A 26,286-nucleotide genomic window follows, 5' to 3' on the forward strand; every position below is an offset into this window, starting at 1 on the left:
ATACAACTCACACCAAATAGGTACCATTCATCCTTCTCTTTTGGAAAGGGTCCCCTGGCTTTGAGTTATCTGATTTTCCTGATATTTTTGTCTGCCCCCTGCTGGTCCTTCATCTTCAGCAAGCAGCTTAAACATCACTACACCCTCCCCCTGGTGATTCCATTCAACCTCACAGCTCTACTTAACCATTCATACTGAGTCCTGACTTCCAGACCCATCCATAAAACTGATTTCCAAACATCTACCCGAATATCCCATGGACACTCTAATATAGTAAAACTGAAATTAGTGTATTTCCTCCTACAACCTAGTTCCAGTCATTTCTTATTATCAAAACCTGGGAAACAGACCAGAATCTTTCCTTTCCCACTCCTTCCTCAACCAACCGGTCACTGTATGCTATGTTATCCGCTCCTCCCATGTGTCTGGTCTTTGTCTTCTTACCATCCTCACTGACGTTGCCCTCATTCAGGCATTTATCATCTCTTACTTGAACTACTGCAAGAAATTCTGCTTTGAAGTCAACCTACGTGTTGTGACTTTTCCAAAATGCAAATCAAATCATGTTCTTCTCCTCTTAACACAAGGGGTTGTTCCGTTTCATACACATACATTTAAATACCTTGGTGCATTATACAAGACCCTTTCCATCTGGCTAATGACCACCTCTCTGGATTATTGCCACAATAACACTGTGTACCAAACAACCATAAAATCTCAGCGACATATTTAGGAAACATTTATTGCTCTCTTGTCTGGAGTGGTCTGCTCAGTCAGTCTTTTTATCTTGGCTGGCCTTGGCTGGTCTAGGGCGTACTTCGCTGGAATGATTGGGGCAACTTGGCCATGCTGCCTGTGTCCCTTGTCCTCCAGCGGGCCAGCCTGGGCATGATTTATGGAGATGACAGAGGTGCAAGAGAGAGCACAAGCAGAAACATGCAAGGTTTCTTGAGGCCTAAGATTTGGCACACTATCACGTCTGCTGAATTTTATTTGGCAATGAATGTCACAGGACTGGCCCAGATTCCGAGTTCAGAAAACAGATTCTGCATATTTAATGGGAGGAACTGAGAGTGGGGATGGGGAGCTGATGCCTTCATTGTACTCTTCATCTTTGTCTTCACTGGCTGTACAGAATGGATAGGAGTCTCCTGAAAATGTCCAGCTCTTTGTACTTCTGTTTCATTTAGCTCCTGCTATACCATCTGCCCAAGATCCCCCTACCCCAGCCCCCAGGACTGGCCCCGGTACACACTAGCTTATCCCTCATGATCTGGCTCTTTCCTGACCTCACTCTGCCTCCTTTGTGAGCTCTGTCTAGCCCTTACTAAGGTCTACATAAGACCTTAACTGTTTTTTTGTCCTTAATTTTTTATATGCTTGTTTCCCCCTAGAGACTACAAATCTATTCAAAGCAGAGACCATTCTTAATTACTTTTTTACCCTTACAGACTAGGATAGTCCTTGTCAAATATTAAACACTTTATAACTCTTGGTTGATTAGAAGTTTGGAAGTGTAGCAAGTATGTGAGTTACAGGGTGCCTGGGTGGTTCAGTTGGTTAAGCGTCCAACTCTTGATTTCAGCTCAGGTCATGATATCAGGGTTGTGAGATAGAGCCGAGTCAGGCTCCACACTGGGCATGGAGCCTGCTTAAGATTCCCTCTCTCTCTTTGTCCCTCTGCCCCTTCCTCCTGTGTGTGTGCACTCTCTCTCTCTCAAAAAAAAAAAAAAATATGAGTTACAGAATCTATTCACTTGTGTTTGGATCCACTGAATTGCTAAAAAGAAGTAGCTCATGAAGATGATTGGTTTGGGAAACAGCTTTTGGGTAACATTTAAGAGAAAACTTTTTTGGGAAATAGTATATTTTTTAAGTAGAGAGGTGAAAATGAGAGGGCCAAGACATTTCCAGCCCCTCTTCTCTAAAAGTTCACCCCAAATAAGGAAAATAAGAAAGAAAAGCATACATTTACAGGAATTACAGGTCTAAGATAGCATGGAAGGAAAAGTCTGGAAGATGAAAACGAGATTGTTGGAAAGTCTGGACAAGGAATAGAAAGGACTTCCAGCTTCCTGTGCTCACCTGTCACAGTCAGATGACTACATATCTCCCATTCCCTCAGGAGAAGTTTGTTGTCTGGAGAAACTGAGCCAGAGAGGTTTAAGACTTGGGGCCCCGAAAGAAGAAGAGTGGAATGCCAACCTGAAAACAGGGGAGTGTTGAACATCTGCACGTGGAATGGTGAGCTTCAACCCCTTTGCCCCCAGGGTAAAGCTCCAGAATGCCAGTCAGGCTCATTTTTCCTTAGAAAGGCTGAGGATCCTTCACTGAAGAACCTAGACTTCCCCAGAGAAAACATCTTCAGATACAGATATTTGGGGCCTTTGATACACAATTGATTGAGTCCCCTATGATTCTCCCACACTCTGCACCTCTCTAAGCCCCACTCATGCCCACAGGGCTTCCAGCAAGGTGAAGCTAGGGAAAGCCCCGAGTGGAAAACCTGAGGAAGCACTTCCTCTAATCATAATGAGCACAGTCCTGACATTGCATGTGTGCAGTTCTGAGTACATGTGCGCCCCCTTACATTTTGTGTCCCAGGCATTTTGCTTGCCTTACTAACTCCTGGCTCTGGCTTCCAGTCGCTTTATAATGCCCCAATATTATATATGCAGGGACAACCAAGGATTGCCAGATATTTAAAGGAAGCTTTTAATATCCAAGAGAGACCCCACGACAAACAAAGGGAAAAAAACCCTCAGGAAATGGAGCTAATGCAAGGAGAATGAAAAAGCTTCACAGGAACTATAATTTTAACATCCTTGGAGAGAGAAGAAATGTTGCATCTATTTAAAAGAAAAAGAGAGTGGCACAATGAAAAAAGAACAATGAAGAGAATATAAACATGATCTTGGAAAGCAAAATAAAAATTGCTGGAAAAGCTGGAAGATAAAATTGAAGCCTATCCTGAAAAGGAGAACAAAAAGACAGAAAGAAAAAAAAAAGGAACATAGGGAAGAAATGATAAGAAAATCAGAGTCAACCCAGCATATTTGATATCTGATTAATAAGGATTCCAAATAAGGAAAGGAAATGATCAAAAGTATAAGAAAATGTAGATGCCCAGGGTTTATCACTGGAGAGTTCTGATTCACAAGGTCAGTAGGTTGAATTAATGGATTAACTTTATATCTTCACTGCAGCATCTTTAAAGCACACAGTATGAAACACAGACGAAGCAGGATTCCAGAACCGATGAACCGATATTTGATTTGAAATGTAGAGATTGGTTGTGGGAAGAGGGTGTAAGGATGGGGATAGCTATGTTTTAAACTTATTTTGGAAGTGGAAAACAGCTACACATCAGTGTTCAGTGATTACAGGAAGTGGAGACAATGCAGCTGCTAAATGAGTCCCTTAAATATTGACATGACTGATTCTAGTGTGGCTTGTTTAGTAGGAAGTGGGAGAGAAAGCAAAAATAGACCAAAGCAAACATTTGCTCAAGATAAATGAAGAGGAATACATCCTCTCCGTGCTCCTCCTCCCCTATGAAAACATGGCCATAAGCTCCTGACAAGTTTTTTGCCTCACGTTTCCATTGTGATGGCCGCGGTTGTGACTTAGCACATTCTAACGAGTTTTATTTGTGCTTATCTGTCTGACTAAATGCTAGAAAAATATTTTATGCTTACATTGTCACAGCTCTTCAGGGATGAAGGTTAGTGCTCTCCTTCATCGGAGACTGGAAAGCAGTATTCAGCTGTAGAGTCTCATTAAGATTATTTTCAAAACGCAGTCGCAAGCGAGGGGTTCCATTCTAAAGGTTATGGAACTCTATAGAGGTTACCACAAAGTTCGTGGGAGAAATTGAGGCAGCCATTTAAGTAATTTAAAAAGATGTCATTTTCCTGACGTTTTAGATAATTGAGTCAAAAGTCAGCCCTAAGTCTGAGGTAGTTGGATGGCTGCTTACTTCTCTACTGTGCCTTTTATGTGTAATGTGGGCAGCTGGGGAGTTTAAAATCTCCGTGGAGAAATCTCAAAGCAGGAACGGAGAGCACATGAAAGAAGTTTCTTTTGTCTCCCTTTTAACAAGTGAGGAAAATGTGCCGTAACAACGAATTCACTCAAGCTACATGGAATGTTAGGTAAAAGATTTTTCTCTGTCAAGTAACATAATTCATGATATCCCATCTCTACTGACTGAGAAACTATTTGTAGAGACACGTTAGGTAGAATTGTTGCAAGCACATTGAGAAAGGTCTACTCTTATTGTATTTGTCTATTTGTCACTGTGCTGAATAGATGTATTTAGAATTAGATTGGGTTTTTCTTAAAAATCAAAATTATAGGCATTCACTGAGTGAAACGATAAAAATTCATATTCTTTATTTGACTTTCTATTTCATTTTTATTTAGACTACACTTTCCTTTAGGATTATGTACTTAAAATGAACAATGTATTGATTCTGTTGTTAATATTTCTATCAGAGCACACAGTGGTAAGCAGAAATATTCTGTAACAAATACATTCAGTAATAAATTCTGAGAATATATTGGAAGTACTGTCCTAATATGAAATCATGAAACTTAAGCAAACTTTCAAGCCAGCAAGAGCTGCAAATAAAACAAAATATTACAGTCGACCCTTGAACAGGGGGGTTAAGGGTGCACAGTGGACTCCATGCAGTCAAAAATCCATGTATATCTTGCCTATAAATCCCCAAAACTTAACTACTAATAGCCTATTGTTGACCAGAAGCCTTACCCATTACAGAAGCAGTTGGTCAACACATATTTTGTATGTTGTATGTATTATATACTACATTCTTAAAATAAAGTAAGCTAGAGGATAGAAAATGTTATTAAAATCTTAAGGAAGAGAAAATACATTTAAAGTATTGTACTGTATTTCTCAAAATAAATCCGCATGTAAATGGACCTGTGCAGTTCAAACAGGTGCTGTTCAGGGTTAACTATAATTACCCATGTCATAAAGTCCAACTCTGGGTCATCTGGAAACTTCCCGTAGGTTTATTCAGCCACATCTTACCATAGCTATTCAAATGTGAAAGAATTTGCTATGCTTTTCCAAAGATTCTCCTCGTGTTTATTAACAATGACAGATGTGTGAGTCAAGCCTGGACTAATAATATGCCAATTACAGAAGGAGACCAGTGTACTTTAATGCTTATTTTATTTTTTTAGAACCTATTTAAAATTTTTAAAAATGTGTGGTGAATACTGATTAACTTTGGCAAATCATAAGCTGCCATCCCTTTCTAACTATATTTAATATGATACTCTTAGGCAATAAACTGGAGCAAAGCAAAAAGGAATAATTCTTTTGGATAACCAGAGACGTGTGTGTGTGTATTTACTGGATCTTTTTGGAAATCATCAAAGATAGGATAACCTTTCTCCCTAAACCTTACTTTCTTTCTCTAGGATATCTGGCACAAAAAGTAAGATAAAAAGTAAAATAAACGATTTTTTATTCTGTGTAAATTTTAAGAATTGTGCTTTTTAAAAAGGGTCTGTGTTCTTCCTACCATTGCTGTACTTCCTTGCCTTTTCCTCCTGCTTTGCTATTGGCCAAAATTGCAATGAAAAAAAAAACCCATCTCAATGAAAAATACCATCTCATGTATTGGAGGCCACGTGGCAACAGCAAAGAGGGACTGGGGTTTATTAACATATTAACAAATATTCCGTCACTATATAGTTAGGCACTTAAAAAACATTGTCTGATTTAATCTTCAAAACCAACCTGTAAAGTAACAATTGATTCCTCCATTTTACAAATGAGAAAACTGAGACTTGAAGAGTTTACATAAATTTCCCCAAGATACATAGCAAGTGAGCAGCAGAATTGTCACGGGGAACCCAGACTGCATGATTCCAAAGTCCATGTTCTTTCTATTTTATCACCCAGACCTCGGGATCGTGAGGAAACCTGGTGGATGGGAGCAGTGCGGCGCAAGGAACTGTTCCTGACCATCTGCGGTGACAGAGAGTTTGCACCAGAGCATACTTCTGCACACGACTTTCTTTATTGTGAAGCTCTTGCCTTGAAAACAACTGTCAACTGCACTCAAAATAGCGTGCAGGTAATTGATTTCTTTTCTGGAACAAGCCCTTTATCACAGCTCATTACAAATAGTTTGAGGAACGGCAGGGGTCCTCGGACCACACTTTGAGTAACACTGGACTTAAAGAAAAGACAGTAACTGCAGTGAACTAGTGGGGTCACCATCCAACGAACGGTTCTGAGCCTCTTTGGAACTAGAATCAGTTCGATTGTATCCCCTGCCCCTGCCTAATTTGTAGCATCGTTATCCATTGCAGAAATCAAAGTGCCTACTCTAAGGAAGCTCAGTATTTCCCACATAAGGCGAGAGGAATGGTTCTGAAATATAGACAGAATCCTGGCTTAAATCCTGGCACTTTCTGGAGCTCTGGTATGAAAGAAAAAGCAGGGTTTATGTTAGAGTCGTGAGAGCTTTGGTAATTAGGATGGGCTGCGGAAGGAGTGCCATAATGAGGTTAATAGCATAGTCCTGAAACCTAGACCATGTTGGTTTGAATGTTGAAAGGCTCTACCTTAAGGGCTGTGTGAATAATGTGAAGAGCTTAGCACGGCCTGGCAGAGGCGCTCAGTAGACGGCACCTCTATTATTAGGATCAGCTTTACAAGGAAGCGGATCCATATGTGAAGGCGTTGGATGTTAACTGGTAGAGCATCTATTCACAGTACATGAAATGCCATCTTAAATTACAATTTCTTCGCATCTTATAGCCTTTACAATCTTCCTGAAGCCAATTTTAAAATGCAAATACTCCGGATATCTTATCTTCGGTTAGTATAAATAGAGGTCAGTTTCATTTCCTACTGTGTCATTTGCAAGTTTTCAAAGTAACTACTTCATTCCTAATTATAAAAGAAGTATCTACATTTCTGAAAAAGACACATCTGAGCATCTGAGCTCAGCTCATTAAGAATTAGCTTATGTCACAGTGTTTCCCAAATTATGTTTTACTTTATCACAGTGTCTGACATATGCTCTGTTTAAAAAAAGAAAAGAAATCATATCAAATAAAGTTGGGATATACACATCCCAAGATTCATGAAGCACATCAACATATTAAAGACCTGAAACAATCTTACAGAAAAGAAACCTTTGTTTACCCTTGAATTTCCCAAACCAATTTGATCAGAGAACACTTTTGGTAGGCAGCACCTATTCACAGCGTGATTTAAGACCACCCGCTGCCATAAGAGATTATTTTAAAAACTTAATAGTTAATTCTGTTGGGACGGTACCTAGATTAGGCACTTGGAACAAGGGGATATGAAGAGAGGTTCTTAAAAGGGGAGGCACGGAGATGATAGTGAACTCTGTCCTGCATGGAAAGAACAGAGAAGAGAGACTCGTGACCTTCTGCCCTTTTCCAATTTATTCACATACTAGCCACTGACCTGTGTTTGCCGCTACATCACTTAACCTGGCTAGACCTCAGTTTTTCCCTCTATCAAATGGGGGGCTAATGCAAGGTACTTTTTAGGGTCTCATCTAGATCAGCTATCCTGGTCTTCAGTTTAATTTTGTTTTGGAAAAGAATGCATGCAAGATATTTTTTACATTGGTAGAAGTAGTGGTGGTATAAATTTGTTTTACCTGTTTAGAGGTTTTAATTTTCTTTCAAGGATTCTAAGCTGTCCCAAAGGTCAATAAAAATGTTTGATATAAAGCATTTTAGTAATTTTTTGTAGTTTGAAGATTGTTACTTGTCATAGCTCAAAGTCTCTACCTAGATGTGACTTATTAAATAAACATTGAATTAATATTAGGGTTTTTTTTTTTTTTTAATAATGGGAGTTATTTTAGTGGCTAGATCAACTCATGATTTCATTGCCTCATCTTTTATGTCTACTCAGCTTACTGACAAATTGAATGAATCTTTAAACAATGGGAGAACTAGAAGATGCCTCATGCTCAGTGGCTAACTGGAATAACTCCATAAACCAGCAATTGTATTTCACTAATGTGTTCACTGTTGACTCAGGTTATCATGGTCTTAGGTGGGATTAATATATTTTCACAAAACAAGGCCTGCATGTCAGGTGGTCAACTTTTGTTATGAGATGAGCTGGAGAGGATTCAGAAGCTTTATGGACTTAATAGCCATAAAGTGAGTTGGCTGACAAAGGAAGACAATAAAAAGAGAGATTTAGAGGGCATTACTAGCCTCTGAATAATAGGTATGCGTATCCCTGGATTTTTAGAAGTAGCAGGTGGTCATGAGTCACTGTTTTTAAACTTGCTCACTTTTTTGTTACATAAGGGAGGTATTTTGGCAAAATACATGTTTATATTGCAAAATAATTATTCGTCCATTATAGCAATTCCAATGATATTGCTTTCTTTGGACATAAAGTATATATCAATATTGCCTGTAGCTAAATTTAATACTGATACTACAACAATTATCTTTGCCCTCAACAACTTGGGTTTTTCCCTCCTTTTAATTCCTGGGGGAGAAAAACTCTTCCTGTCAAATCAAAGTGGTTTTTTTTTATTATTATTATTCTTATGACAGCATGATTATATAGAACACGAGTAGGAAATACTTTGAACTTGTTGGATAATGACATGTCAGTGGTTATTTCTGATGAACGTCTCAAGAATACTAAATAGAATTAAAATTCTTTACTAATTTTCATTTAATATTCATTCTTTAGAACTGCAGTCAGCCTGGAGAAATAAAGTCTTCACTCAAATATTTATCTTTCATCTTTGTAATTTAATTGATGTATATCTGTTATCTTCAGATCTCTAAGGGGATGACCATACCTGACCTTGGACAAAGGATATTGGGATTCAATACCTTGATGGTGGAGTTTAGAGAAGGTGGTGGTTATTATTCAGGGCTAACAGCTGTAGAGCTCACAGAGAATTCATTTCCCTATGATTTTCTTTCTTTCTTTCTTTTTTTAAAAGATTTTATTTATTTATTTGAGGGAGAGAATGAGAGAGAGAGAGCATGAGAGGGGGAGGGTCAGAGGGAGAAGCAGACTCCCTGCTGAGCAGGGAGCCCAATGCAGGACTCGATCCCGGGACTCCAGGATCATGACCTGAGCTGAAGGCAGTCGCTTAACCAACTGAGCCACCCAGGCGCCCTTCCCTATGATTTTCTAAGAAATACTGCTCATTTTAGTAAAATTGTCATTTTCCCAATTATACCTCTTTTCTTGTTAGGTGTTAAATTGTATTTAGACTTTTATGGCTAAATAAGACAAGGATTTCAAGTGGCAAGGAGGTAAGTGATGAACATACTTTTTTAGTTAAATGAAAATAAAGGAGTTTGAAGAAATACATAAAGGTTTCCAGCAACTTTAGGAAAGCTCATTTTTAATATCCTCAAAACTTGAGGAATTGAATATTACTAGACACAGTCTAGGTCACGAAGTAGGGCTTTCCTACATTTAGCCATTTGGACATGTCTGTTTTATCACGAAATCCTTTCTGTAAGGGTTTCAGGCAACAGGATTAAAATCCCTGGAGCCTAACAGAACTGAAAAGGGGTAAGAGAACTTCAAACCACTGGCCAAGGAAAATCAAACTAGCTAAGATGAAATAAGGTCTGAGGAGGCTCTAAGGTTTAAGACACAAAGGAAATCTCCATCTTTTAAAAAAATTCCAAAGACTTGCTTTTATGCTAAGCTTTTGAGTTAAGAATAAAGTCCAAATGCAATGCAAAAACTGGAAAAAAAGGAACTCGTTTGGAAATGTTTAAGGAGATACGTGGAGACATAGACTTCAATCTTCACAGTAGTTTGGAATGTTAATACGAAACATGTATTCCTAAATGTGCAGTTTGGGAAGGGAGAATGTACAGTGGATTAGAATTTGCTGTAGCACAGCCTTGGACTTTGAGGAATAGAAGACCTCTATTGTGCCGTTTCTCCATCCATGAGTTTTGCCACTGTGTACAAATCACGTCACATGAGTGGCCCTGGCGTCCCTCATCTGCAAAGTGACAGGACTATAGCGATTATTTCATTGATCTTTCAGGCCATTTCACCCCATTATTTAAAAACTTCATGATTTTTTATGGCCAGTTTTGTTTTAGACACTATTTTTCTGATTATAGCTCATTTGAGATATAATATTTTTGTACTTAAATTATGGTATCCTTTCAGTCGTCTGAAGAAATACATAAAGGTTTCCAGCAACTTTAGGAAGGCTCATTTTTAATATCCTCAAAACTTGAGGAATTGAATATTACTAGACACAGTCTAGGTCACGAAGTAGGGCTTTCCTACATTTAGCCATTTGGACATGTCTGTTTTATCACGAAATCCTTTCTGTAAGGGTTTCAGGCAACAGGATTAAAATCCCTGGAGCCTAACAGAACTGAAAAGGGGTAAGAGAACTTCAAACCACCGGCCATCAACCCTGAGAAACACCTTACACTTCCCAGAAATCCTCACGAATTGTTTCATAGATACAGGCCTTGATCTCATCATCATTCCAGGAAAAAACAAACGAAACGTGCGTGTCTGAAATAAGTTTGTGACTTCACCACGACTCCTGAGATCGTGCTTACGTTAGGGAAGCTCAAGTGCGAAAGACAATGAGGATTTCCTTTTATTTGGCAGGACAAATCAGTTTATAGAGTAAATCCATTGATGAGGAAGCGAAAACAAGCCTCCTTGACCCTGACTGAACTTCCTCCTGCTATTCCCCCCCAGGGGTGAGGAGAATCGAGCTGACAGATTCCCAGCAACACAGCCAAGGACACGGAGAAGGCAGCTCCAGGGGCCCAGGGGCAGCAGCTGCGGGAAGGTCCACGTGCGTGCGCACGCCCCCACTTTGCAGGCCACCGGTGGGAAGACAGTACGTGCGGCAAAGCATCCAGGGGCCTTGCTCTCCCTGTAGGCTTCTTCCTCTATTACATAACGTCCTAACTCGGCTTCACCAAGAACCCAGATGGCATTTCTTTAGCTGTGAACTGTAAGCCACTTGGGTGCTTTCTCTAGGGGTAAAACGAAATGGGGGTTCGTGAATTTTTTTGCCATGCCCCCCCACCCCCGCCCCATCCAGACCAAAGGATTACATAGCCAAAGGAAAATCACCAATAGTGATTGTTTGTGCATCAAGTCTTTTGCTATCACTTCCCCTTAAAAGTATCCGACTCGATGGCTCAGCTTCATCCCCTTTCTGTTCTTTGGTTTCTTAAGATTCAAAAAGCTCTTTATGTTCAGGGAGAGTCAGGAGGAACAGGAGGGAAAAATAAGGTAGTGGAAAGAAGAAAAGGAACTAGATTATCTATAAACTGGGCAACCGGAGAGGAAGTTGACAAGAATGAATGGGTTAAGAAAGTACTCTTCAGGGCACCTGGGTGGCTCAGTCGTTAAGCGTCTGCCTTCTGCTGGGGTCATGGTCCCAGGGTCCGGGGATCGAGCCCCGCATCGGGCTCCCTGCTCAGTGGGGAGCCTGCTTCTCCCTCTCCCACTCCCCCTGCTTGTGTTCCCTCTCTCTGTCTGTCAAATAAATAAATAAAATCTTTTTTTTTTTTTTTTAAAGAAAGTACTCTTCATGGATCAGACTAATCAAATCAGTTTTAAAAGCAGGAGAGTTCTATTAAGTTACTCCCCAAATATTTATTGACGGCTGCATGCTTGCTACATACAGCCTGAAGGGGAACTTGAATCTAAGACCCCTTCCCTCATTTCTGAACAGGTTCAACACTTCACCTGCCCTCCCCTTGGGTTCAGCCACCACAAGGAACCCGCACCCCATAGGCTGCTACCTCTGCTGGTCTCCCCAGGCTGCTGTCCTCAGCTTCCCTGGCTCTTCTTATTACTGCACAGGTTCTTTGCTTCTGACCCTGGTTTGGGTCCCATTCTTGTCTTCTACCATTTCCTTAAACTTGATGACTAGATTAGCAACCCCTGAAATACGTTCTCCTTAAAACCTTGTTTCTCCCTTCTGTCACATTCTCTCACTTGTAAAGGATCTGCTCCACCGTCAATGTGAAAGCACTCTGGTCACTATGGACCTTGTGTCTCCCCTCCATTCATATGTTGAAGCCCTAACTGTCAAGGGGTTGGTAGTTAGAGATGGGAGCTTTGGAGATAAATGGGTTTAGATGAGATCATGTGGGTGGGGCCCTCATGATGGAATTAGTGCCCATATAGAAAGAGATACCAGAGAACTTGCTCTGGCTCTCTCCCCCTGCACACACTGAAGAGAGGCCCTGTGGAGGTCCAGTGAAAAGGTGCACATCTGCAACCCAAGGAGGGAGCGCTGGCCAGACACCACCTTGCTGGCACTTTGATCTTGGACTTCGGGTCTCCAGGACTGGAAGAAATAAATGCCTGCTCTTTAAGCCACCCAGTCTATGGGATTTTGTTATGGCAGCTTGGGCTGACTAAGACACGGGCACAGCCCTTGGCCCATGTTAGGCCTTAATACATATTTATTGAATAAACGAATAAGAACTCGGGAGTCTCTGTGGCTCCTTCCACCCTCTTTTTGGGTCCTGAGCCATAGATTCAGTTACCCTCTACTCTCACCCCACAGCAACCAGCTCACCTACAGACTCTTTCATATCCTTCAGCTTTGGAATCCCAGCTGAACCAAAGCCCTCATTTCCACTTACCTGGGAGAGGAGCTCAGACCACTGCCCTCCCAATAGCTTAGCATTCATTTGGTGCATAAACGGAACATTCCAGATTGCCTTGACTTGGTTCTGTTAAACAGCTTAATATTCCCATGGACCATAACTCTCTCAGGTAAATGACCCACCCACGTTTGTGGCAATCTTTCTGGACCCTCTTCCTTTTACTAACTTGCTCTCATTTCTTTTTTTTTTTTTTAAGATTTTATTTATTTATTCATGAGAGACAGAGAGAGAGAGAGGCAGAGGGAGAAGCAGGCTCCCAAGGAGCAGAGAGCCCGATGCGGGACTCGATCCCAGGACCCTGGGATCATGACCTGAGCTGAAGGCAGTTGCTTAACCAACTGAGCCACCCAGGCACCCGTAACTTGCTCTCATTTCTATTCTCTCCTCCATTTCCTACATCTTAGCTTTGTCTTCTAGGTACCATTTTAACCTGATCCCTTGATTGGAGGGCTGGTTTCTGATCTCTGATTCCTGATTTATGGCTCCCTCTTGTGGATATTGGTTTGCCCCATCAGTCTTACCTAGCCTGAACTGGCTCTGATCCACCTTTCTTTCTTTCTTTCTTTCTTTCTTTCTTTCTTTCTTTCTTTCTTTCTTTCTTTCTTTCTTTCTTTCTTCTTTCTTTCTTTCTTTCAGATTTTATTTGAGAGAGAGAGCACAAGCTGGGGAGAGAGGCAGAGGGAGAGGGAGAAGCAGGGATCCTGACTCAGGGCTTGATCCCAGAACCCTTAACTGACTGAGCCACCCAGGCGCCCCTACCTAATCCACCCCATTCTTAAGGGAGGATAGGTTCAAATCATGAAAATATAAGAATATACTATACTAGAAATTTGATTGAAGTATATATGAGTTGTTAGGAAGTTCTAAGTCAGCTTGGCAGAGTCAGGTGTGGCTCAGGTGTGAGAGAAAGTGGGAATTTCTCAGGCAGACAAGAGAAAATTTAGGTAATAGACAAAATGCACTTTGGTAATCAGGTAGATGAGGCTAGGAGAAAGGGAGAATCCAAAATAGAGTTCAAGGCAGGTTTCTGGTGTTGGCAACTGGGTGCTGTCCCTCATACTAGAAAACATTGAAAGTCAGGAATAGGTAGGCACTCCTCTTGATTTAATAAAATATTTCTTTGTAGGTGAAACTTACTACTATAAGTTAATATACATAAATATTTTAAACACACTTGAATATTTAAAAATATTATTTATTTTAAAATATTTATTTAAAAATTATTTATATTCAGATAATTGGTCAAAATATATTCAGATAATTGGCTATTATTAAAGGAATTTCTCTAAAATCTTTTATCAAGATATAATATTTGACTTTAGTATGTTCTTAGAATAGTAACTATATGTATGTGTATTCTTCTCTAACATGGACTTTTAATATATGACCCTGCTTCCTTAGTCCAAACTTATGAGATTCATTCACTTGCTCATTCAGCTAAAATGTGGTCAGCTTCTTTGAGGTGCATGCCCTGTGGGATCCTATGATGGTGTACACCATGATAAGTTGGCTTAGTACAGGTGTGTTAGAGAATTTGCAACAGTGATCCTGGCTTCTGTTTTGTAACACTCTGTGCACTATTAGTAGCTTTTGCAAAGTATATTTTATCTCAGAATTGATGGAATTAATTGTATTAAGAAAATCTCTGGGGGCGCCTAGTGGCTCAGTCGGTTAAGCGACTGACTCTTGATTTGGGCTCAGGTCATGATCTCAGGGTTGTGAAACTGAGCCCCCCACCCTGGCTCCACGCTTAGCATGGAGCCTGCTTAAGATTCTCTCTCTTCCTCTCCCTCTGCTCCTCCCTCCCCTCCCCCTCACACTCTCTCTCTAAAAAAAATAAAACAAAATAAAAAATTTTTTAAATTTTTAAACAATTAAAAAAAAGCTGTCAGACTATGCCATCATTGAGTAAGATGATCACAGGTTTTGAAGTGTTGACACACCTCAAGCACTTAACAAAGTTAAGTACAAAGATATGGTAAAAGAGTAAAGTGGATTAGTTAAATGTATGTTCTTTCAAAGTACTCTATTTGATGTGAATTTTTCTTGGCAGATGATGTAGTTTTACTCAACTTGAGGCAAGTAATCTCCCTAGAAGAGAGGAATATCTCAAAACTAGAGTGCATTATCCATCTCACCTTATCACAACACGGATTTTATTATTTGTGCTTAATTTGGAATTGGGAGAGGTTGGGGATCAGTGACTCTTAACCTTCCCTACTTACTGAAATCTGTAGGACTTAGCAAGTTTCATATTATTAGTAGAATAAATAATTTACAGGGGTGCCTGGGTGGCTCAGTTGGTTAAGCGACTGCCTTCGGCTCAGGTCATGATCCTGGAGTCCCAGGATCAAGTCCCGCATCAAGTCCCGCATCGGGCTCCCTGCTCGACAGGGAGTCTGCTTCTCCCTCTGACCCTCCTCCCTCTCATGCTCTCTGTCTCTCATTCTCTCTCTTGCAAAAAAAAAAAAAAAAAAAAAAAGAATAAAGAATTTACATATATATTTTATCTTTTAATTTTTTAGAAAGAAAATAAGTCTCAGAGGAAAAACTGAAGTTGTTTTTATTTTCAGCTTAGTTTTTATTGAAGAGGGCTAGCACCCATTTTAAATGACAAAGAATCTTACGTTGCTCATGAAAACAGTACAGAAAACAAGCGGAGATGCTGGATCCTGTTACAGGGATGCTAACTTTGTTGTTTGTTTGCTTGCTTCAACTAGACCCTGAAGGGACCAACCATGAGAAAACAACTCACTGTGTGTGTGTGCGCACGTGCGCCTGGACACAGCTGCCTCCCCCGAAGTCTTTCATGGATGCTCCGAAGTAAAAAAGACAGTTGTTAACAGGGAGTATTTGGTCCCCAGCCGCAGTATCTTTCACACATTGGGGGGACTCAAAAATTATGTGTTGAGTGAATGGAATCACATCTGCCAGATCATTTTCCGTAGTACAGAAGACAGCTACCAAGTTTCTGTTCCCTTGAAACCAATGTCACCTTCATTAAAATCTAATTATTATAGACTTTGGCTTTTCATTTGCAGAGATGATGCCCAGTGTCTATTTTTCTGCTGGGCATTATAGCTGGAGCTGATGAAAGAGAATGATTAGAAAGACACAGTCAGTCCCTGTCCTCAACTGGCTGACTGTCCCATGGGAATGATACACGAGGTGACAGTCATGAAATGGTGTAATGATAAGGGGACCCAAGTGACTAGGAGAGCAAAGGGGCCCTTGGCTTTCAGGAAGTAGAGCTGGGATTGGAGCCCCAGGGAAGGCTTGTAGGGGGGCAGGAAGCCCAATGGTTCTTTACTTTTTTTTCTTCCTTTTTAAAAACTTTGTGAGATGGAAAATTTCAAACATATACCAAAGTAGAGAGATGATTTAACAACTATTTACAAGTGGCAATTTTGTTTCATCCGTACTCTCCTCACTGCCCCCAAGCCCTCAATGGACTATTTTGAAACCAATTCCAGACCTCATATTATTGTATCCATAAATATTTTGGTATGTATCTCCAAGAGACAAAGATTCTTGTTTTTATTTAAAAAGTCGTAACTACAATCCTAGTGTCTCACCTAAAAATCAATAATAATTTCTTAATATTTTCAAATATCCACTCAGATTCAAATTTCATCTGTCTCAAGATTTTTTTTCGAGATTCAGAAAGGTCCACACACTACATCTCATTGATTTTGGAGTATATTTTGAATGGCATGAAGAGTCACCCAAGGGAATGTGCAACACAAGTAGGTAGCAGCTTTTTGTGTGTTTTGTTCACTGCTTTGTTATTGTTGTTGTAGTTGTTGTTCACCATTTTGGTCACTCAGTGCCTAGAACAGTAGTTAACACATAGTAGGTGCTCAACAAATACTTATTGTATGGGTGGATGAATGGGGTAGGAATGCATTTCAAGCTCAGGGAGCAGAAGCGAGTGTGAAAGTCTGAAGACCTATGAGATCACAATATGTGTGTGCATGTGTTCACACCACCAAGTGATTCTCTGACACCAGCTGGGTGTCCTACAATTCAACTCAATTCTGACACTATCTAGCCAGAGATAGCATCAGCTCCCACAATTTAAGGGCTCAGCCTCAAAGACTGCCTAGCATCAGCTCCCACAATTTAAGGACTCAGCCTCAAAGACTGCCTCATCACTTTAGCCAGTCACAAAGTCAGATTGTTCCCTGTGCTTCTGACCAACTGGCTAAAGATCAGACGCTCCCATAACCCCCTCCTAGGGTTTGATTCATTTGCTAAAGTGGCTCCCAGAACTCAGAGAAACATTCTACTTACTAGATCACCAGTTTATCATAAAAGGATACAACTCAGGAACAGCCAGTTGGAAGAGATGCATAGGGCAAGGGATGTGGGAAGGTACGCAGAGCTCCTCTTCTCTCTAAGCAAGCAACTCTCCCCACATTTCCAAATGCTCACCAGCCCAGAAGCTCTCTGAAGCCTGTCCTTTTGGAATTTTATGGAGGCTTCATTTCATAGGCACAACTGATTAAATCATTGGCCATTGGTGATTGACTCAACCTTCAGCTCCTCTCCTCTCCCCAAGGGTGGAATTGAAAATTCCAACCCTCAATCCCCAGGCAGCCAGCCCACCTCCAAATTTAGGTTAATAAAAGTCATCTTATTAACATAACAAAAGACCTCTTTACCTCTGTCAACACTTAGGAAACTTAAATGGGTTTAGGAGCTTTGTGCCAGCAACAAGAGAAAGACCAAATATGTATTTCTTATTATAAGGCACAATATTACAGCAGTGCATTTTGGGAACAATCCATTTTATATGTGGCTGGAGCATAGATTTTGGGTGATGGAAGGAGATGTGACTGAACCAAGGTAGGGGTCAGATCATGCAGTGCTAAGCAGAGTGATTAGAACTCTTTCTGAGGACCTTCAGGAGTGAAGTACCCTCATCTTGGAAAGGTTGACTACTAGTTATACCTGAGGGACTAACAGAACCCTTACAGATGGTGTCACACTCAAAACAATATCGACCAGGCAGGGGCGCCTGGGTGGCTCAGTCGTTAAGCGTCTGCCTTCGGCTCAGGTCATGGTCCCAGGGTCCTGGGATCGAGCCCCACGTCGGGCTCCCTGCTCCGCGGGAAGCCTGCTTCTCCCTCTCCCACTCCCCCTGCTTGTGTTCCTGCTCTCGCTCTCTCTCTCTCTGTCAAATAAATAAATAAAATCTTAAAACAAACAAACAAACAATATTGACCAGGCAGGGAAAGTTAATTAAAGAGAAACTACATATTGATTGCAACGTCCCCCAAAAAGTTCTGGGAGAGATCTCATCCATAGCATAGTGAACCTCTTCAAATTTTCTCTCCTAGGTCTCTCTCCTGCTAAAATCTGTGCCATGAACTCAGTTCGCACAGGCTCTCTTGAATCCTTCACCTTGTATCCTTCCCTCATCTGTTTTGTTTTCCTGTCTTCTGATATAGATCCAGATGGGCTTCAGGCTTTGCCAGTTTCCCTGAGCCTAGCAGGCCAGACAGAAGTCTCCTCAGCTCTCTGGGAGGCAGTTTTATAGTAACATCTTATCTCTGTCACTCTCATGTGACACAAACTTCTCTAGATCCTGCAGCACCTGTTTGAGTGACGGTGAGATTCTGACTAATGCTTTTTTTCCCAAGTGTGCAAATCCTAATTATTACACTTGAAATCAGGTCTCTTTCCTTTTCCACCAGAACGCAGCTCAGCCACATACTTGAAAATTCCATCACCAGTGCCTTGATGATCCGTGCAGTTGATTTGAATGTCACTGCTCCAGTCTCAGAATTTCACCTGGGTGCCTCCACAGGAGGTGAGCAGCACCCTGGGGCTCTTCTGGAACACAGGGGGGGAGACGCTAGGCAGGCGGGGAGCTAGGCTGGGGAGATGTTAAGGAGAAAGCCGAGAGAAGACTCCCAGGAAGCTGGCTCCTGGCAGAATTCAGATTTTAGAAATGCCTAAAAGTGTATCTACACAGGATTATACTTGATTTCTGGGGGCTGGATTGTTTTAGATGAAATTTAGAGTAGTTAGTGGTAAGATGGTGTTACATGTTTTGGGCCAGTCACTTTATATTTATGTACTTTATAACCTACTAATTTGTATTATTGTATCGAAACCTGATACGTATTTTAGAATTTTATTTAAGCACCATGGGCTTCTTATAAGAAATCTTTGTAGACCAATGATAAGGGTTTGTTTTTTTTTTCTTTTCTAAGCAGCCGCCACCATACTATCTTTGCTTTTGTTAGATTTCTTTTAAAACCCTATTTAGAAACATGCTTATTTTGAAAAACCTTTGGGAAAACTTGCATACTAAAAAATTCTTAATATCACTGTGAAAGACACCAAAAATATCCTCTGATGAATGGCTCTAAGGAGGGTTTCCTTAGATTTTAGAATTAGCATAAACTTGAATTGCTTCAGTGTGATATATTACAAAAACAACCTTTTTGCAACCCAGTTGAAAGTTAAAGGATCATTCTCAAAGGAATGTTAAAGGAAACAGATTGGTAAAGTACTAAATTTGGAGTTTAAAAAACTTGTACATTGCAATAAAATCAATAAACGCATGAGTTTCACTGCTTGCCTTCCACTATCAGTAAGTCCTTTTAACACTTTAAAAAGATATCCGTGGGCGCCTGGGTGGCTCAGATGGTTAAGCGTCTGCCTTCGGCTCAGGTCATGGTCCCAGGGTCCTGGGATCGAGTCCCGCATCGGGCTCCCCGCTCCTTGGGAGCCTGCTTCTCCCTCTGCCTCTCTCTCTCTGTCTCTCATGAATAAATAAATAAAATCTTTAAAAAAAAAAAAAAGATATCCGTATTCAAACTATTAGCAATTACTTCTTAAATTTATGTTAATCAATGACACAGTTCGGAAAGAAAGAATAAGAGGTGAAACAGACCAGTCATAAGCCTCGCGGACGTGCCCAGCAATTCTGACGATAAAGTAGAAATTCAAGTGAATTGGTAAACTGTTAGAGCACATGACTGATTTCAGCTGTCCCTTTGCTTCTCCCCCAGGTTCACAGATGACGAAAAGTAGCTTGAGCATGGTTGGCAGCAGAATGGACACTAGAACATCACCTCTACCATCTCTCAGAGCTGTGTTTTCTTTTTTAGATTACGACTCTCCGTGCTTCTCTTTGCTTTGGAAACAGTTACTCCAAATATATACTGATTTGTGAGTTTTTGAAGGATCAGATCTGGAAGGAAGTTGCAGGACATATAAAGAAACTCAGATTGTATCCTAAAGGTGATGGGGGATTATTGATGACCTTGGTATTGTAGAAAGGCTCTCTCTCCCAAACCTTACTATTCTTTGTTTGGGTCCTTTATGTCATCTCTCAATCTCTACATCTCCTCATTTCAATATTATCTCATGGTATAAATGATAGAATTGCTAATTGTATCATGTGGAAGTTGGTTCAGAGGTTCCTACATTTAGATTTTAGACATACTTGTAGCATATGTGTATACTTATGGCTTTGAAGTCCTTCCACTAAAAAGGGAATAAATCGCAGAATGGTATATGGCTTCTGGCAAGAATACCATTTCAACTGTGTTTTTTCAGCAACGCTCTTTTTTCCTGAGTCTGGTATGAATTATGATTTCCAACACTGGATTTATTTTTATAGAAAGCTCAATTTATCTTAGAAACTACTGTTAACAGCAGTGAAAGCTAAGGCCAAATATTGATGCACACTGTTTTAATGGCAAGCACTCTATTTTCCCAACTTTCAGTACAGTTCTGTAGCATCCATTGAATACTCTAATGTTGTCACTGAAGATGATGAGAAGATGGTGAAGTGTGGTTTAACGGAACTGGACTTTCTTGAGGTAATCAAAAGGGTTGACACAGACCTTGTAAGTTAACAGTAGGTATATCAACCTTCTTCCATTGTTTTTTTTTTTTAATTTAAATTCAATTAACCAACTTATAGTACATCATTAGTTTCAGATGTAGTGTTCAATAATTTATCAGTTTCGTGTAAGTCTCAGTTCTCATCCCATCATGTGCCCTCCTTAATGCCCATCACCCAGTTACCCCATCCCCCAACTCACTTTCCCTCCAGCAACCCTCAGTTTGTTTCCTATAGTGAAGTCTTCCATTGTTTTTTCACTCTGGATTGTGTTTGAATCAGCAAGGCCTAGGAAAAGGTAATCTTATTTATTAATCCTCAACCACTCATTTTCATTGATTAAATAATAAAAGTCTGAAACTCCTAGAGCTACCTGTAATAAGGCAAGCACTGTGCTGAGCACTTTATGTACACTCTCTTCAATAATATGGAAATATATATACTCTATTCAATGTATAGGACAAAGGAAGGATTCAATGGCAAATATCGAACATCTGCATTCAACATGACCTCCGCACAAAAATGGATGGGAATGGAGAAGTAGTGATTTCCTGAGCTGTGATGGACAGGAAGTCTATGTTCACAGACACAGCTCTCTGCCTTTACGGGGTTCATTTCCAATCAGGGAGGGTACAATAAGAAAATATGTGCTGGAATTCATCCTCATTCCTGGTTGATACTCTCTAGAGGGAGGGTATTGTGTAAAAGCAACTGAAAATGGTAGCCTCCTTTCTGTAACAGCCTGCCCTAGCTCCTCATTTATAAGGTTGGCCCCAGCAAACTTGAGAAAGGAGACACGTTTGTTTTAGTGTCCCGTCCTCTCTTTCTGCCCTCTGCTTCAACACTCCTTCCTCTTCTGTCATCTCCTAAGGCCTACTAAGGAAGCCCTTCAGCCCTATTTTTCCAGAAGCTCATTTTCAGTTCATGTGTATCTAATCCTTACTGGTGGCTTAACCAGAAAGCAAATTAAATTTTTCCTCTGGGAGGCACTGATTCCAAGGGGTTCCTGAAAAATTATAAACCTTTACCACACAAAAGAGGAAATGCGAATGGTGACTTCAAGCACCGAGGTGATGGGTATTGGGCAATCTATCCAATAACTCTGAAATAAAACGAAGTGTCACTCATTAAGTGACACTGGTCACTGGTCATGTGACAGTGTGAATTAGAGCCACATTGAAGTCCTGTCAGGGTATTGAGGGGACTTTGAATGAGCATGTGGTCCCTCTGGAGGCTTGTAGACACATCGATACCTGGACTCCCTGGAGAAATGGCTTTTTTTTTTTTTCTTCTTTGCACAAATTTCCACAAAAGAATGTTACAAAGAATAACTAACTATTCCATCACCACAAAGTCCAATCTACCATCATTTCTCTCCCACATGGGCTGTCCCGGTAGTGCCCCAAACCACACTGACTCTTTCCACTACCACCCCTTTGCCACTGAGTCCCCCTTCCTCAGCCCCATGACCCCACATCTGGTAACCTATTTAACACCCTGAACCCCAAGTGATCTGCAAATGTTAATTAGATTATGCCAGTTCCGTGATTAAAACCGTTTTGGGGGCTTCCCACTGTTCCTAGGATGAAGACCTACTTGCCTGGCCTGCAAGGCACCTCATGGTCCTGGCGTAGCCTTAGCTCTCCCCTCCAGCCTCTCTGGTCTCCTTTCATACTTTCACATGTACCATCATGCTCCTGTTACTTTACGACTTCGCACAGGCTCTGCGAGCTCCTGCAGGCTCTCATCTGTGCTGCCCCAAACCCATCATCACTGTATGGTTTAGACCATATTTTTGGTCCATTGCACCAATCACATCACTGTTTCTCTTTTTTATGTATTTGTGTGCTGATTTGATTAACATTTAGACTATAACCTCTATGAGGTGAGCACCTGGGTGTCTCTTACTCATAAGTATATTCCCCACATCACAGAGAGACCACAGTAAGTTCACAATGAATATACACCTAATAAATGCATGAACCATTCCTTTTTATCTAACTTTGGGTTGAGCCCACTTTTAGTCATTGAAAGCAGTGGGGAGCTTCTGGCTCTCCCTTTGCTTTTGGATATAATATACTATCACTTTGATCGAAGTGCACAGATGCCTCATTAACATGGAAACTGGGCAGTATAAATTAATTTTTAATGTTACTAGATTAGTTCATTAACATATGTTGTTAATTTTCTTCAATTTCTTCAATTTGTTAATTATCCCTTATGCTTAGACTCTGATTTGGTAACTGGAGTGTTAACTCTACTACATAGGAGTTTAGAGCCCCTAGAATTTTCCATATTAGAAAAAAGAATCTCTTCCTTCCTTCCTTCCTTCCTCCCTCCTTCCCTCCCTTCCTCCCTTTCTCCCTCCCTTCCTCCCTTCTTCCTTCCTTTCCTTTTTCCTTCCTTTCCTTCTTTCTTTTTCTTTCTTTCTTTCACGCTCTCTTTCTTTTCTTTCTTTCTTTCTTTCTTTCTTTCTTTCTTTCTTTCTTTCTTTCTTTCTTTCTTTCTTTCTTTCTTTTGCTTTCTTTCTTTCTGTATAACAGCAGAGTAGAGAAATATATCAGCAAGAGACAGAATAAAGAAATAAATGTTAGAATGAGTTTAAGATGGCAATAAAGAAATAGGAATTAGTGATAGTTTTCAAGAAAGCACCAGGAATCCTATGAGAGATTTTTATTTTAAAGGAACAAGATTGTTCTTTAAACTGTACCAATTTCTCTTTATTGAATCTCAATCCAGTACAAACCCATATTGTATCCTGACCAAAGTTTCTCCTGTGCTTAGATCTCAGAGATTATTGCCTGCATCTGAATGTGTGTTTGTTTATTTACTAAGATTATCTGTAATTTTTTAAATAAAAATAACCATTTATAGAATACCATGTACCAGACACCTTACATCCAGTATCTCATTTGGTTCTCAGATACAGGTTATGATTATTTTCTCCATTTTACAGATAAGGAAAGTATGGTTCAGAGAGTTAGGTAATTTGCCAGGACTCACAGCTTTGGACAAGTCCAGATTCAAATCACAAGTACGGCTGATTCTAAACCATGTGCTCCTGTCTCACTTCCTCTTTAAAATGAAACCCCAACATTTGCTAAGGTTTAAGGATTTCCCCCATTTTCACAGGTAAAATCACTTAAAGCAGTGGGTCTCCAAGTGTGATCCTCAGGTCAGCAGAATCAGCATTTCCAGGTAATGTGTTACAATCACAAATTCTCTGACTCTACCCCAGACTTAGTGAATCAGAAACCGTGGTCTGGGTGGGATGGACCCAGTAATTTGCATTTTAACCAGCCCTCCATGCCGGTAGGCTGCACACAAAGTTTGAGAACCACTGCCTGGAGGCACTGAGAACTAAGCAAGCTTTATTGCCATCTAAGCTGGTAACTGATCATCTGGCTCACACATCATACTGGCTTTCCAGATGCCACTCCTAGAGAATGTTTCTCGCTCTTTTTCAAGATCCCCAGCAAAGCAATCAGTGCATGGTGACCTGAAAGTCTTCCACGGACTTTGTTTTGGTTTGACATGGTGCCACATAAGCTTACACTGACTGGTTAAGTAAACAGGCAATACTGGAACAAAATTTAACCTGGATGTTGTGGTGGATTGCAAAAGGTCACTGTATGTTTTGGTTCACGTTTGTATGTGTGTCTGCTTCTTTCGTCCACAACAGGAAGCGGAAGTTCTAAACTACCACGAAGCCGCCTCTTGGTATTTCCGGCCTTGCTGAGACCAGAAAGTAGCGGAAGAGACAAGTCTTTCTTGTTAGAGTTCCAATTTGATTTCCAAATCAAGGTGCACAGGATCAAAGGTCTCTTGAGTACAGATCAGAGTCCCAAACTTTGATGCTTATCTAAACAAACAGCTTGGAACTCTGCTCTACTAGTTGTAACATAGGCAGGTGACGGAGATAAAGAGATAAACCAGCTGCTAAGGAATGAGGGGAAATTCCCACCTAAGAGCTGAAAGCAACAATATTTGAGCATGTGATGGTCTTCCTTTTTAATTTTCTAAGGTATGGTGATCAACACCTTTAGTAAATTGAAGATTGAAGTTCTTAGAACTTTTTTTTTTTTTTAAGATTTTATTTATTTGACAGAGACCCAGCGAAGAGAGGGAACACAAGCAGGGGGAGCGGGAGAGGGAGAAGCAGGCTTCCCGCTGAACAGAGAGCCCAATGTGGGGCTCGATCCCAGGACCCTGGGATCATGACCTGAGCCGAAGGCAGACGCCTAACGACTGAGCCACCCAGGTGCCCCGAAGTTCTTAGAACTTGAGTAAACTAGGAGGAAAAACGATTTCCACAAATGGATTTTTTCATTACGACAAAAAATAGCAGAGGAACTTTAAGAAGTTACCCTGCCAAGAATTTTGGCTACAGTTGAACTAGTTAATATACTTCTGTTATATGATCTCTAAAATAAGTTAAAACATATGGAAGTATTAGAAACAGAGAGAAAAGATCATACCATGTTTTCTATTTATTATTTAGCTTAAAATGTTCTCTTTCAACTGTTTTTTGTTTCTATAGGGAAAAATAATTATATTCACACTACAAGAAATCAAGGAAATTTAGATTATTTTTAAAATAGTGAAACTTCTAGATGAGTGAACCTGGAAGATAATCTGTGAGTCACACAAGTGCATTTGGTGCATCATTGGGCAAACTGATAAAACCCATTCATCTTAAAAGGAGATGAGGAATTTCTCCTATCACCAAGGCTTCACTTGGTAAGTTAGTCCCACCACTGTGTACAAATGAAATGAAACTAGAGGAGTGTTTTATTTTATTTTATTTTATTTTTTAGAAGATTTTATTTATTTATTTGAGAGAGAGAGCATGAGAGGGGAGAGGGTCAGAGGGAGAAGCAGACTCCCCCCTGAGCAGGTAGCCCAATGACGGACTCAATCCGGGGACTCCAGGATCGTGACCTGAGCCGAAGGCAGTTGCTTAACCAACTGAGCCACCCAGGCGCCCCTAGAGGAGTATTTTAATCATATTCATGGTTTAGAATCTTCAGAACCACCAGTCTGGTACTTCTGTCTGTTGAGTTTTAAAGGGAGTTAGTTTTCAGTACCAGCCTTCCAATATCTGGGCTAAAATAATCACATTCACACTTGTTAAAATGTACTCACAATCAAGTGATAAAACAGTAGCGTTCTCCCTACTTTATACCTAAAGCTTGAAATTTCTAATCAATGTCTCCACTTTGCTGCATGCACGAGTGATACTGTGTTGCTTAGAGCTTCCTGAAATACTTGTGCACCATATACATTTCTAATCTATATAAAAGAACACTGATACACAAACGATGTCTTTTCCTTTAGCTTAAAATAATAAGTAAATTTCTGCACAATCTGAGAACACAGACACTTCTAATCTTGGATGAGAAGCTCTGGATTCTAAATTGAGCCCTGTTAAGAAACTACTCTTTGCGTTAGATCTCCACCTTGTGGTTAGATATTTAAAATGTAGATCCCTTTGGATTTTATGATCCTGGTTTATAGATTCTTTTAAAAAGGAAGTCAGGATGGACATTTTCTGAAAATACCTTAGTTGAGATGATGTCTGAAAATAACTGAGACTTACAATTGGGTATTTAAAACTGTATCATTCAGATTTAGCTTATTTCCAGATGATTTTCCCTACTGAGGCACTTGTTTGCCATTATTTGTTAAGAAATTAGTTTTGGGCTTCTTAAGGATTGAAGAGA

At 40.3% G+C, this 26,286-nt stretch overlaps 1 long non-coding RNA gene across 1 annotated transcript; it reads left to right on the top strand.

Annotated features, from left to right (window-relative positions):
• Window positions 1-2,054: 2,054 nt before the first annotated feature.
• LOC123846182 (uncharacterized) lies at window positions 2,055-21,717 on the top strand. The gene is made up of 4 exons (XR_010412321.1): window positions 2,055-2,244; window positions 5,942-6,116; window positions 18,399-18,514; window positions 19,725-21,717. It is a non-coding gene; the product is annotated as an uncharacterized LOC123846182 (long non-coding RNA).
• The last annotated feature ends 4,569 nt before the right edge of the window (window positions 21,718-26,286 follow it).

The sequence above is a fragment of the Mirounga angustirostris genome, unplaced genomic scaffold, assembly GCF_029215605.1.
Source record: "Mirounga angustirostris isolate CCGP_5_RB_7025 unplaced genomic scaffold, mMirAng1.0.hap1 SCAF_6, whole genome shotgun sequence".
NCBI lineage: Eukaryota > Metazoa > Chordata > Mammalia > Carnivora > Phocidae > Mirounga > Mirounga angustirostris.